Source organism: Callospermophilus lateralis, chromosome 11 (assembly GCF_048772815.1).
Source record: "Callospermophilus lateralis isolate mCalLat2 chromosome 11, mCalLat2.hap1, whole genome shotgun sequence".
Classification (NCBI taxonomy): domain Eukaryota; kingdom Metazoa; phylum Chordata; class Mammalia; order Rodentia; family Sciuridae; genus Callospermophilus; species Callospermophilus lateralis.
Genome location: NC_135315.1, coordinates 48,009,832 through 48,025,134, shown reverse-complemented (window position 1 = coordinate 48,025,134; position 15,303 = coordinate 48,009,832). Strand labels below are relative to the sequence as shown.

Here is a 15,303-nt window from a genome sequence, read left to right as displayed (position 1 = left end):
GGAAGGGTTGGGGTTCAAGGGTATGACCTCAACGATCAAAACCTTCCACTCGGTCTAAAAGGTCCTACCAGTTCCCAATAATGTTACAGACTGGGGACAAAGTCTTCAACACATAGGCCTCTGGGGACATTCAAGACCCAAACTAGCACAGTTTTCGACCCCAAAATGCTTTTAGTTCCTCAAACTTTTCTCCACCAAGGCAAAAACCTTAAGCTGCTGGGAGGAGGAATAGAAAAGACTCCCCTTTTGGGGGTTGAAGCAAGGACACTCTGGGGAGAGAAGTGGGAGCCAGAGGGACCGGCAGCAGCAAAACTTTTCTGCCCTTGGGGAAGGGGTTTCCTAATGCTTTTAGTCCCAGGATCTTGCACTATAAGCAACTGCTGGAAGAAGAAAGGGGCTCACTCACAAGGAGTATTTAGCTGTCACAGAGGAGGCGGCAAGGTTGTTGGTACAGTCCCATCCCCAAAGCTCATGTGCATAAGGTCCACCTAAGTCTAACGATGGACACGGAGCAGTGAGAAAAGTCCCCATACCATCGTGAGATATGAGCACTGCAGCAATGGAAGGCTGCTGGAGCAGGTGTAGGATTGTCCCCTTCTGGGGGACAGGTGTGTAGGATCTGCTGGAAACTGAGAGTGAAGCAGGAAGACCAAGAAATCCCAAGCATCAGATAACACTAGACCACCTCTGGGGTGAGGTAGAGCTTGCAATGCTCGGAATGGAAGATTATCAACAAAAATCCTCAATCCAGATCAATCCCTCCTTGGATGAACTCAGCCCCAACCCTGAGACTCTGGCAGAAGAAGAATTGCGCTCAGTTCGCAGGAGTAAAATTCATTGACCTCAGTCAATTCTTCGGCACACAATGTCTGACCTTCAATAAAAGCTGTGACATATAAAGAAAGAAGAAAAACCCATTTATTGTCCAAAGAAAGAGCAAGCGACAGAAGCAGACTTGGAAATGATACTGATGTTGGAAATATCAGACTGGGACTCCCAGGGACTCAGATGATATAGCATTTCATAGGTAAAGGTGGAAAAGATACAGAAACTGACAGGGAATTTCAGCAGAGAAATGGAACCTATTTAAAAAAAAATGGAAAAATTAAAATGCTACAAACACAACAATAAAATGTCAGAGGTAAAGAATCCCTTCAATGAGTGTGTTAGTAGACACAGATGAGAGAGAGTTGGTAAAATTTGAACACGTCTATAGAAATTATCCAAACTGAAACTCACAATGAAAAATGAAAGAGATCTTTCAAGAGCTGTGAGATGATTTAAAATAGTTTAGTATATATGTGGTTGAAGTCCCAGAAGGAAAAAAAAAAAGAAAATGGGAAAGAACGACTAGAGGGATAATGGCTAAAATTTTTTCCAAAAATTAATGAAATACAGCAAACCATATATTATGGTCTGGATTTGAGATATCCCCCAAAAGCTCACATGTGAGACAATGCAAGAAGGTTCAGAGGAGAAATGATTGGGTTGTGATAGCCTTAACTCAAACAGTGACTTAATCCCGACATAGGGATTAACTGAGTGGTAATTGAAGGTGGGTAGGGTGCAGCTGAAGGAGATGGGCATGGGGGGTGTGGCTTTGGGGGATATATTTTGTATCTGACAGGTGGAGTCTCTCTCTGCTTCCTGATCACCACCTGAGCTGCTTCCCTCTGATACACTTCCGCCATGATGTCCTGCCTCACCATGAGCCCCAAGGAAGGGAGTGTTCTGTCTATGGACTGAGATCTCTGAAACTGTGTGCCCCCAAATAATCTTTCCCTCCTGTACAATTGTTCTTGTTGGATTTTTATTTTTTAGTCACAGCAGTGAAAAAGCTGACTAAAACATTATAGATCTAAGAAGTTCAAAGAATCTCAAGCAGAATAAATTACAACACATACACAGACATACACCCCTAGATGTGTCATAGTTAAATTGCTGAAAATCTAAAAATCAAAGGCAAAAATAAAATCCTGAAGGTACTTAGAGGCAAAAAAAAGGAGAAAGAAACATTACATACAGAAAAAAATGCCTAAGAATTCAGCAGATTTTCTTAGAAAAAAATGATATAAGCCAGAAGAAAATGGAGTGACATTTAAAAAGTATTGAAAAAAAATACTGTCAATCTAGAACTCTACACCAAGCAAAAATATATTTTAGAAATCAAGGTTAAAATAGAGATTTTTTTCAGACAAACAAAAGCTGAAAGAGTGCATTACTTGTGGGTATGCTCTGCAAGAAATGTTAACAGGAACTCTTGAGAAATGTAATACCAGATGGAAATTTGGGTCTATACAAAGAAATGAAATACATTAAAAAGTGTAAATTATAAGTAAGTATAAAAGATATTTTTAAAATGATTTTTAGCTGGGCAGAGTGGCACACACCTTTAATCTCAGAGGCTTAGGAGGCTGAGGCAGGAGGATCACAAGTTCAAAGCCAGCCTCAGCAAAAGCAAGGTGCTAAGCGACTCAGCATCTCTAAATAAAATACAAAATAGGGCTGGGGATATGGCTCAGTGGTTGAGTACCCCTGGGTTCAATCCCTGGTACCCCTACCACCAAAAAAAAAAAATTTTAAATGGCTTTAAAATATAATGGACTCCATGAAAAAAAAAACACTAAAATATTTGGTGTTTCGAGGATATGTTGAAACAAAAGTATGTAAGCTCTGTGACCAATAGAGAAGCAAGAAAATGGAAATATGCTGAGTTCTAAGATTCTTACCCTACATAGGAAGTAGTATAATATTATATGAAGGAAGAATGTGGTACATTAAAGGTATGTGTTACCAATCCTGAGACAATTATTTTAAAAAAAAGATGTTACAGATAAAGCAACAGGGGGGATAAAAATGAATTATGAAAAAATGTCCAAGAGCACTTGTTTCTTCCACTCCCCCTGAGCCTCAAGCAGTATTTCAGTGGGAATGCAGCATGCCTACGGAGCCCCAGACACCCTTATTGGCACCCAGCATTCTGGGCACTGTTTCTAAAGTGTCAACACCACTGGTGGGGAAATGGATCTTCCTCAGTCAATAGTTATCTCCCAGCCACAGCAGGTTTCAAGTTCTAAGGAATCTTTACAAAAGGTTATTGATTGTATCAAAGCGGGATCCGAGTCAAGCCTGTTATCTGAAGATAGAGCTGCTTAGCAGGTGAAACATCACCTTGGGCTCAAATGCCATCCTGTCCCCTTTTTTCATATCAGGCATCCCACATCCCCCATGCGTTAGTTTTCAGGCTGAAATGAAATCTGAAGTGTAAGATATTTTTTAGGATAAACTTGGGTGTTTTTTAAAAGGAAAAAAAAAGAAAAGCAATAAATGGGTCTATTAAATCAAATGAGATTAATAATAATTGAATTAAATATAAATGTTCTAAGCCACCAATTCAAAACAGAAAAATTATCTATGATGAACAAAAGGCAAGAACCAACTCTATGCTATCTACAGAAACATATTATACAAGAAGTCATAGATTAAAAAAAAAAGAATGAGAAAAGATATCTCGCATGAAAATGAATAAAAAGAAGGCTGAAGTGGTTATTTCAATATCAAACCAAGTAGACCTCAGAACAAGAATAACAAAGATGAAGAGAAATACATTTTTTTTTAAAAAAAAACTCTTAATGTGTATGCACTTAACAACAGATCTTCAAAATAAATACAGCAAAAACTGATCAAATGACAAGACAAATCCACAACTACAACTGATCACAATTAGTGATCAGTAGAACATGTAGACAGATCATCAGTAAAGACATAAATAACCTGAATAATAGAATCAGAGAACACGAATGTATATTCTGTCTTTTTTCTTGCCAGAAAATAGAAAAAAAAACTTTCTAAGTCAGTTTATGAGGCCAGCATTACCCTAATACTTAAATCAGGCAAAGAAATTATGAAAAAACTATAGAGCAATGTCCTTTGTGTACATAGATGCAAAAATCTTTAATAAAATATTAGCAAATAAAATCAAAAGCACATTAAAGGATAATGTGGCACGATCAGGTGGGGATTATCCCAGGAATTCAAGGTTGAGTCAAGACTCAACCAACTGTAAAATATAACAGCAAACTGAAAAAGAAAATGGAATACGATCATCTCAGTAGGAATAGAAAATCCACACAGAGAGACAAGATCCACTGATTTCCAATGAAGCTACCAAGGAAATGCAGAGGAGAGAGAATATTCTTTCCAACCAACAATGTTGGAATTATTGAACTTCTGCATGCAAAATAATGAACTCCAATTCCTAATATAACATAAACAAATATGAGTTTGACATGGATTATAGATCTAAAGTTGAAAGCTAACACTTTAAAACTCCTGGAAGAAAACATAGGAAAAATCCTTTGGGATTTTGTGTTAAGAAAAGATTTGTTAGACTACAAAAAGCACAAACCATAAAAGAAAAATATTGATAAATAGAATTTCATAAAAGTTTTTAAAAAACTCCTGGACTTTGAAATGCATTGCTAAGAAATTTTAAAGACAAGTCTCATTCTGGTAAGGATGTTTGTATGACATCTATCTAATAAAGGATTTGCATCCAGAATGTATAAAGAACTGTAATAACTAAAAAGGATGAAAACAAGCAATACAATGTGAGCAACAGATTCATACTTTTACCAAAGAAGATATATAGATGAAGAGATGCTGAACATCATTAATTATGCAGAAATGCAAGTTCAAACAGTTTTAAAAACTGACAAGAGCAAGAGCTAGTAAGGATTCAGAGCAACTGGAATTGCAAGTGGTGGTGCAAAATGATACAGTCACTTTTGCATGACAATTTTTTGGTGGTTTTTTAGGATGTTACACATACCTTTGCCATTTGACCTAGTGATACCACTTCTATGCACTTAACCCAAGGAAATGGAAATCCATTCACACAAAGATGTACATATGAATATTCACAGCAGCTTTGTTTATGACAGCTAAAACCCAGAAGCAATAAAGATATCATTCAGTAGTTAACTAGATAAATAAATTGTAGTACATCCATATAATGAAATACTACCCCAGCAAATAAAAGGAACAAAATCAGATACATGAAGCAACATGAAGAATGTTGAAATGTTATTCTATGGAAATAAGCAACTCACACAGGCTACATACTGTATTACTAATTTTTTTACAGTCTGCGAAAGTGCAAACTCTAGAGACAGAAAATCACATCAGTGGTCACCAGGGTTATAAATGGCATGGGACATTGACTATGAAGGGGTGGAAGAGAGTTTTAAGGGGTAATGAAAGCACGCTATATCTTGATGACAGCAGTGGTTACCTAACTGTATACATTTGTCAAAGATCAGCAAAAAAAATATGAATTTTACTGCATGTAATTTTACTTTCAGTAAATCTGAGTTTAAAAGTACACTTTATAGGGGCTGGGGAAATAGCTCAGTTGGTAGAGTGCTTTGCCTTCTCTGCATAAAGGCCCTGGGTTCAATCCCCAGCACCCAAAATAAATAAATAAATAAATAATTTTTAAAAATGAATTTTATCGTCAGACCTGGTGTTGGGTTCCTGTAGTCCCATTGAATGGGGAAGCTGAGGTGGGGGATCACTTGAGCCTGTGAGTTTGAGACTAGCCAGGGCAACATATAAGATGGTGATTTGCAGGTAGGTGATTTGAAAACAGTACTATCTGCCTGTCCTTTCCTTCCTCCCTGAGTGAAACCTCATCTCAAAAATAATTAATAAACATCCTGTGGCTCCTCCATAAACCCCTTCCCCACAAATGACATCTAGTGTCACCCAAACCTGAGAGTCACCTACAAGTCCCCTTTACCTCCTCACTTCCCATATCCAGTCTTTCACTGATTCAACGACCTAAGGATTTTTCTTTCTCTTCTCGTATTCTCGTTCCTCGTTTCTACTCTTTCATCATATCTCACTGGTCTGTCTACCCTCTCTCCACCTGCATGTGGTGCCCAAAGTGGACTTCTCCTTGACTCTGTCACTGACCAACTGTAAACACTTCCCTCAGTGCACATTTCAAGCCCTTTAGCAAAGAACAAAGTCCTTTGGCATGGGAAAGCTTTTTCTCATGCCACTTTCTCTACACACCCTATGTCTCAGGCATGGTGACCAGCCACCCTCCATGACACTCCCTTCCTTTGCAAATGCTGTTCTCTTTGCCTGAAATGCCCCCACTACTTGTTTCTGTAGACTCTGGGTGAAGGAGAGGAAGGACAACCTACTGTTAAGAGAACACACTCTGCAGCCAGACTGCCTGGGTTTGAATCCAGTCTCCTCCAGCACCCATGCACCATTTAATTGGGGGAATGTTTACATGAACCTTTCTGTGCCTCAGTATCATTATAGAATAGGAGCATTAAATTGCCTCTATAATACGGAGAAGCAACTATACATGCTGGCTTAACTATTGTCCTTGCTCCCTTTTTGCTGTTCATATGGCTCAAATGGGTGGGGAGAACAGGTGCCCTATCTCCTTCTCAGGATTCCTCTTCTCCAACTATGATAACATTATATCATCATTTTACTCAAAGACCATCAGTAACCTCTCAATGCCTTATGCATGAAGTCCAAACTCTGCATATTTGTCAGTCTCAAAGTTGACTGTACATCAGGATCACCTGGAGACTTTGTCAATATGTAAATCACTGGGATCCACCTCAGAGTTTCTGAATTTCTGATTCAATAGGTCTGTTAGTCAGCTTTCCATGACTGTGACAAAATACTTGAGAAAAAATCAGTTTAAAAGGAGAAAAGATTTATTTTGGCTCATGGTTTCAAAGGCTTCAGTCCATGGTCACTTGGCTGCATTGTTTCCAGGCTTGTGGTCGGACAGAACATCATGGTGGAAGGGTATAGTGGAGGAAAACTGCTCACCTGATGGTGCCAAAGCTGGGAGGAGAAAAGATACACCCTGTAAGAGAATGCCCCAATGACCTATTTACTCCAACTAGGCCTAACAGCCTGTTTCTACTGCCCACTAATAACCCTTTAAATTATGAACCCATCAATGGATTAATAGTTCGATGAAGTTAAAGTCCTCATTATCCAATCATCTCCCAAAGGCCCCACCTCTCAACACTGCTTCCCTGGGAGACATTATAGATCCAAACTGTAACAGTAGGTCTGTGGTAGCCTCCAAGAATATTCACTTCTAACAAATCCCAACTGACTGATGCTGTTAGTAGAGAAACCATACTTTGAGGACCATCATCTTAGGCTAACCTCAGCCCTTTAGATCTTCCCTACCCTCCAAGCCTTTATTTTAGATTGAACATGCACCAAGCAATTATTCTTTACCCATACCTTGTTGTCTTTCAATATTTAACTCTAGCTTCCCCAGGATGTTTGACCCATCAGTCCTTGCTGACAGTTCCCTTTATCAAAGTTGGGTTGCAATAGAAGTATCCAGACTTTGGCTGACTTGCTGTTTGGACGGATGTTTTATCATTTCAAACACAATTACAGTTGTGAACATAGTAGATTCTCTGTATACCACTATTTACCTTATAGACCTCTTAGTGAGGTCAATATGAATCATATGTATGATTTAAAATGCATTCATCACCACACGTATGTAGATGGAAAAGAGAATATTTTAATGATATCCAAAGATAATCAGGGGCATTCTTCTTTGATGTTATCATCCCTTCTTAAAGGCAGACACAACATAGAATCTGAAAGTGTATCAATAAACATTTTTGGATTCTGTTGCATTAAAATAATTGGCCTCTCTTGAACTTTGGATGTATCTTTTCATGCATCATTTGAAACTTCATGCAGTGGGAAAATATTGGTCCACTGAGCTATGCAGATCTTTCCAATGTTGACACATTCCATTATACAATATCAAAAATTTACATTTGTCAATATCACCACAGATTTCATCAAATAAGTCTTTTAAATAGTGAGAACTATTTGGCTCATTATGGCAGTTATAAGATCAACAAATTCCTAATTTTCATTTAAAATAACTTGATTTTTATCATTGACAACAAACACTGTCAGTTGTTTCTCTTGAAATTAGCAAATCTCAATAAGCAAATGAAAAATACGCAAGTTTGACTATCAGTCATTGTCTCAAGTAAAAATGCCCTTCCATGGAAAAGGGGCTCCAAACAATCACACAAGGGCTTTTCCTTGGGAAAACTATTGTACTTTGGTAAGCAGCAGAAGGGCTTTAGATATACCTCTCATTTCATCCCACAGAATATTAAGGGATGCGTTCTTAAGATTCAAGAGCTAACGAGATTCACAGTGCTTCCTGCTGAACTTAAAACATCCATACATGTCATTGATGCTTTTCCCTGCCTGTGTTTGGAAGTGACAAATACAATGAGGACTGTACAGTTTGTTGCCTCTGCCTTGATTCATACTAAGCAATCTCACCGCCCCCCCCCCCGCTTTGCTATAGCAACAGCACTACAAATATCTCACCATAGAAAAGGCAAATGACATATCACTATTGTTAGGGAAATCATTTTGACTTCATGGGTCCCCTTGCCTTTCAAGACTCCCGGGAGCTCTAGATCACATTCTGAAACTTGCTCTTCCGAATCCTGAAATTGGAAAGTTGGCCCATTTCATGAGTTATTCTGTCTGCCTGAAACGCCCCTCCCTCTGCCTCTACTTTTGAAAATCCAGTCCTTCTTTCAGACTCCATTGGAGGAACACCTCACCTGTTGTCCACATTTACTGCCTCCCTTCTGGGCCTTGGCTAGGTTTGACCTTCATGGAGTTGTCCAGGACCTGTCTGCAGTGAGAAAAAGACCAGTGGGGAAAACCCCAGGGCCTCAGGGAGGCTCGTGCAGGTGCCCAGGAACATAGGTCCATGCTTCTGGGGTCCAAACTTGAAAGCAGAAAACACAGATTTGGGAAACAGAAAGCTCAAGGGAGACAGAAACAGAAGTGCAACCAACCAAACATCCACAGTCGGGGCAAAATAGTAGGGACCTAGTGAGAAGAACTGGACAGAGAAGAAGTCACTAGAAACACTCAGCAGAAATGTAGTATGTAACATCGGTGAATTCTTGAGAACATGGACATCTCTCTAAGACTTTTTGGAAGAATATAAAACCAGGGAGTAGAAATTACAGAATATCTGAGTTCTTTTGATTAAAAGCACAAGATGAGCCAAGAGCCCACTGTTTAACCAAGTCCAGTTAAAATTGTATAAAGAGCTATACTATTTCTCCACCACTGCCTGATCATCTTGTCAACAGGGTCTCTCTCCAGAGTCATAACATTATAATGAGGGGGAAACACACATACAATTGTTCCTCCATATGAGTGAGTCCCAGGACTCCTTGCAGATGCCAAATTCAGCCAGTGCGCAAGTCCCTTATATAAAATGGAATAGCATCTACATCTAATCTATGCACATCCTCCTGTTACCTTAGACCATCTCTGGAGTACTTAGAACACCCAACCTAATGAAAATGCTGTGTAAATAGTTGTTATAATGTATTGTTTATGGAATAATGACACACACAAAAAAATATCTATACATGTTCAGTACAGGCACAATTATTTCTTCAAGTGTTTTCAATCCAAGGCTGATTGAATCCATGCACACAGGACCCACAAATAAGGAAAGCCCACTGTGTACAGAGCTAACAGTAAATACTGTCTAGTTGGCTCCATCTTGGGGGAAGATGCAGGAAATAATTGCAGCAGAGAGAATTGAGCCGTGCAGTAGATAAATAATGAGGTAATGAAGGAAATGAACACAAGTTACATACATAGGTGAATTGAGCCTGAGTAATTAAGAGGGGGTGTGGGGGGATGATTCTGGGTATACCTCTTGTGCCTACCCATGCAGTTTGCTGAAGTCTCTGTGGGTGGGATAGCCAGTGATCACAGAGCTGTATTGATGCACCAGATAAAACCTTGAAGGGAGCATGCAGAAGCTAACTTCCATAGGGTTCAGAAGAAGCTGGCCCCATATTTAACCCTGCAAGCTGCTATGTTGTGCTTTTTGTACTTCCTATGACCCAGCAGGGATAGCTACTGTGGACCAACAATTGAGAGAGTGAAGGCTTGAGGGTTTTAAACGGTTGCTTTGAATACTAGTCAGCAGACAAAAATCTGTGTACAGAGGCAATGGGGGAAAACCCTGGTCTACACAGTAATGGAAATCTGGGGATTTACCTCCTAAACATGTCAGTTTCCGGCAGGGGTGAACGATGGGGATTCAGCCCCTAAAACTAGAAAAACTCTGAGGTTGGGCTGGTTATTGAAAAATCAGCCAGGGAGAGGAAGAGCCAGTAGAAGGCAGCGGAAAGGCATTTAAACATGGCGGAACATGGTGACCCAAGAACATGGGTGATAGCAATCAGAAGCTTATCAGCAGCTGTAGTGAGTGAGTGTGTCCGCCCTATGTTCATTTCCTTAGGGGCTTGAAACCACCGAGATTCATTCTATCGCAGTTCGGAATGTTTAATGTCCAGAGCAAGGTGTCAGCAGGGTTTATTCCTCCTGGAGGGAAGTCTGCTGCACGCCTTTCTCGTACTTTCCAGGGCTGCCCCCAGTCCTTAGCATGCCTTGATTTGCAGAGACCTCACTCCAGGCTCCACCTCAGTCATTGCTGGTGGACCCCCAGTGTGTGTCTCTCTGTCTCTTCTTCTTACAAGGGCACCAGTCATGTTGGATAAGGGATGATTCTAACCATCCTCCCTCTTTGATGACATCTGCCAAGATCCTATTTCCAAATAAGCTCACATTCGCTTGTAGAGCTCACTAAGGCTTTTTCACATGTTTGGGTGGGGGTGGGGGACACAGTTCAACTCATAACACGCTCCAACCACAGACAGTGATGAATCCAACAAGCAGGTGGAGTGTATCCATGAGGCAGCTGAACAGAACTTAATACACCAGAGTATGCGGTAGATCATCAAGGTCTGACACTCGGGAACAAGGTAGCGGGTCTAGATGGGACCAGCAGCAGGGCCATTTCTCAGCCGAGTCTCTTCCTCGGGACTATTGAAACTCTTCTGGCATGGGTCCAAGTTAGCAGGTGCCCTGTTATAATGAGAAAAGAGATGGGAGGTGAGAGAAAGAGAGGGCAAATATCCAGGTGAGGCTGACAGTGGCCGCCAGGTGATAAACTCTAGAGGAAGAAACCGTCTGCTTCCCAGTGTACCCTCCTGAGCCTGAGTTTGGCCTGTAAAAGCTGGAATAGCCTTCCATCCAAACTGGATGGCCCGTCCTTTACCGTCTGGGTTTCCCTCTGTGATGACTCACCACCGGTCTGAGCACGTTCCTCCCCACATCAGGGATGAGAAGCACGGAGAAGACTGTGGTCCAGCGCCCTCTAAAGTCATTGGCAACCGCCAAGGAAGTAGTCGGGGGTCGACAGTAAAGTTAGGGGCTAAAATTATTCGAGCTCTTAAAATGGGATAATAAGGTAACTTTCCTCCTCCTGGTATGAGCTCATTTAATTGTAAAGATCTTAATAAATTCAGCCTGATTAACTCCAACCTTGTGGGGGAAGGTTATTCAGTGTTGTGGAATTAATTTTAAACAGAAGCCAAAAAAAAAAAAAAATAGAAGGAAGAAAATCTTTGGTGCAGAATAAAGAGGAGGAGGTGGTGTGTGTGTGTGTGTGTGTGTGTGTGTGTGTGTGTGTGTGCAGGAAATCAGAGCCAGGAAATGGCCACTGGTGGGTGGGGTTGGGCTTGCTTGGTGGATTCCCAGGCAACTCCCCCAAGCACTCAGCCTGGGACCTGCTTGACTCATGCACACCCCAGTGCTGAAGGTAAAGTGTCCACGGGCTTGTCTTGGACCACTGTCTTGCCTAGGCGCCCCTCTGTCCTTCCTGAGGACCTGTTGCTAACTCACCCCTGAATGTCTTCTGGGTCCCTGCTACTACCACTGAGCTCAGGAGCCAGGCAGGCATGGTTTTGCACCCCAGCTTCTCTACATAACCATTGCCTGAGCTGGACAGTTCGTCTCTTTGGACTTGAGTTTGTTAACGAGGGCAGTCATCCTTATGGGGAGGTTAAGACACATGCGGAATGCTTAGCACACACTGGGGGGAGCATTAGCTCTTTTTGCCATTGTTGTCTGTGGTTTGGGTTTTGGTGTCTGCTTTCTGGGGCTCTCTATTCCTGTGGCCCCAATAGGCTCTGAGTGACAGGCACCCTCTGGCTGTTTTCATGCCAGACCTCTCTGGTCACCTGCTTGCGTCCCTAACCCTGACCCACAGGCTGCCTTGCTCTTCTTCTCTCAGAAGAGAAGTCCATTCATCAAAATAGTGTCCAGGTGGGCCAGGCAGTGTGGCTCTGCAAATAACATGCATCATATTGAAAGCTCGGGCAGCCTTTGAGCCCTTACTTTTAAAAATAGGGATGGAGGGGGTGGGAATATAGACGCATTTACTGGATGATATTTGAGGGCTAATTACCTACACCCACACTCAGACACCCTGTGATTTCTAGCCAATTTGAGAAATCAAAATAAGCACCATTAAAGCAGCCTCTTCTCTATTATCCAAAATTCAGGGATTGCTTGTAAAGCCGAATTGGAGAGCAATGGTTCTGACCAGAGGCAGAAAAAAAAAAAGGACTTTCTATTTCTTCACACTGAATTTGGTTGACCCTAATCCAGACAGAGCTGCTAAACAGTGACAGGCCTCCCAGTTGGGGTGAAAAAGGAGTTAAGAAGATCTTGACTTCCACCCCATGAGCTCACTACTTGAGAGAAAAAGGAGGGGTGCAGGATGTGTGGGACGTGGGGTTCAGCCAGAGGGGGAAGGCACAGAGCTGGAGCCTCTCAGGTTCATTACATGTGGCCCCACCTTTATGGAGAACAAGTATGAGACAAAAATGTTATTCTGTGGGTCCAGCTGAGCAGACTTAACTCCATCACCCACCCACTTCCCTGCCCCCAACCGCCCTCTGAGCAGCACAGCCCCTAACTTGCTGGTCACTTTCTGCATCTGAAAGTTTGTCAGGTTTAAGACTTATATTTCAAATCTGATTCAAAGCTCTGCCCTCCTTCCCTGGTCAGGCTTTGTGCTCTGGAAAGTGGGGAGGGGGCTTGGCATGTTCCTATAGGTTCTTCCCCTAAGAGCTCTTCTCCCAGCTGTGATGTAGATTCCAGACTGATGTCCTTAAGCCCCCTCCACTTCCATGACCAACTCATGACAGCACAACCCTGGACAAGGAAAGTGGGTAAGGATGGACCAGAATCCCAGAGTCTTGTGACTCAAAAGAAACCCTCAAGGCCATCTAATCCCACCTCCAGATCATAAATATTTCTTGACTATCCCATTTGGTCTTTTGCAGTATCAGGATCTCCTTTCTGAACCTCTGCTATTGCCTCTGAGGTGGAAGGGCAGCCATCCATGGTCATTTGGGCTATGCCTTGTTCAAGGACACTAGGTCAGAGGGTAGTAGGGGCTGAAATCCAGCCTGGTGTCAGCTAAGGAAAGACCCTGTACTCCTCTGTCTCCCCTCAGGGGTGGTGAGTTTTCAATCACATCACAGGTGTTCTTGGTGGCCAGCCAACTGGTCTCCCTGCATCCAAGCCTTGCATCTCTTCCTCCCTGCACCCCGTCTGCTGTCCCCCAGATCCATTCTTCATACATCAAAGTGATCTTTCAGAAAATGTTCACCTCGGTCACTCCTCTGCATAAATCCTTTAAGAACATCTCATTGAAATGTGGTGTGTATACAGAACGGAGTTTCATTCTGCAATAAAGAACACAATGATGTCATTTGTAGGAAAATGGGTGGAACTGGAGACCATAATTTTGAGCAGACCAAGTTAGACTTGGGAAATTATCCTATGTTTTGTTTTGTTTTTTTTTCTCATATGTGGAAGCTAGAGGGGAAAATGGGATCAGCATGAAAGTAGAAGGTGACCGTTAGGGTAGAAGGTGGAGTTGGGGAGGAAGGAGGGCAGGGTGGGGGCACTGGAGAGTGAAATTGATCAAGTTGTGTTTTTATGTAAGTGCAAATATATGTCACCATGAAGCTCACCATTCTGCATAATTGAAATGCACCCTAAGAAAGGGGCCTCTTGGGCTGAGGATGTAGCTCAGTTGGTAGAGCGCTTGCCTTGCATGCACAAGGCCCTGGGTTCAAACCCCAGCACCACACAAACACACACAAAAAAAAAAAAAAAAAAAAGAAAGAAAAGAAAAGAAAGAAAGAAAGAAAGGGGCCTCTTGCTGCCCTCTGCACAGAATCTGAATTCTTCAAGTGTCTTATAAGTCCCCATGACTGCGCCCCTTGACTCACAGCCTATCCCTCATCACTCTCTTCCCCCAACATCTTGCTCTAACTGAGCTGAACTTCCAGATTCTCCAATATGCCAGATGTCACTCTCTCTCATTCTCCCCTCCTGGCATTTGCAGATGTGATTTTCTCTGTCAGAAATGCTTTTCCTCCACACCCCTGTTTGGTTAATGATTATCCATCCTGAGAGTCTCTGCATATACGCTCCCTTCTCCAGAGTTCTTGCTCCAACAAGGCTAATGTGAAGTTCTAAAAATCACCATGAGCTGGGCGTGGTGGTGCAAACCTGGAATTCAGCAACTTGGGAAGCTGAGGCAGGAGGATCCCAAGTTTGAGGTCAGCCTGGGCAGCTTAGTAGAGACCTTGTCTCAAAATAAAAATATAAAAAGGTCTGGGGATGTAACTCAGTGGTAGAATACCCGCTCTGGGTTGCACTCAGCAACCCAATAAAAAATATGAAAATAAATAGAACAAAATGAAATAGAAAACATCAGAACGAATTTCACTCAGTAAAATTTAACATTGGTGCCAGGCACAGGGGCTCATACCTGTAATCCCAGCGGCTTGGGAGGCTGAGACAGGAGGATGGCAAGTTCAAAGCCAGCCTCAGCAAAAACGAGGCATTAAACAACTCAATGAAACTCTGTCTCTAAATCAAATCCAAAATAGGGAGTGTAGATGAGGCTCTGTGGCTGAGTGCTCCAGAGTTCAATCCCCAGTACCAATAAAAAAAAAATGAAACATTGGTGAAGCTATTGAAATGGGGGAGTGTGTGCACGCACGTGCATGTGCACCTGGATTGTGATATAAAATGTGCTCCCTACTGTGAACGATGGTCCAAAAGTTTGAAAACCACAGCTACAAGAGTTCCTGCTGCCCAGCCAGGCTAGGAACCATTGCTTTAGATTTTCTGGGCTTTTCTATGTGGAGTTGTTGACTCAAGTCAATATGGTCAGAGGACAGGAAGGCAGGCTGTGGCTAGCATTCTTTCAGGTACTCATGGGAATTGTCACTGGTGAATCCTGGCTTTGCCTACATTGTGTTTCTGAGAATTTTTCCTCACTAGGTAACCACC

At 42.0% G+C, this 15,303-nt stretch overlaps 1 non-coding gene across 1 annotated transcript; it reads left to right on the top strand.

Annotated features, from left to right (window-relative positions):
• Window positions 1-14,019: 14,019 nt before the first annotated feature.
• On the top strand, window positions 14,020-14,091 carry Trnaa-ugc (transfer RNA alanine (anticodon UGC)). Its single transcript has one exon. It is a non-coding gene; the product is annotated as a tRNA-Ala (tRNA).
• Window positions 14,092-15,303: the final 1,212 nt, after the last annotated feature.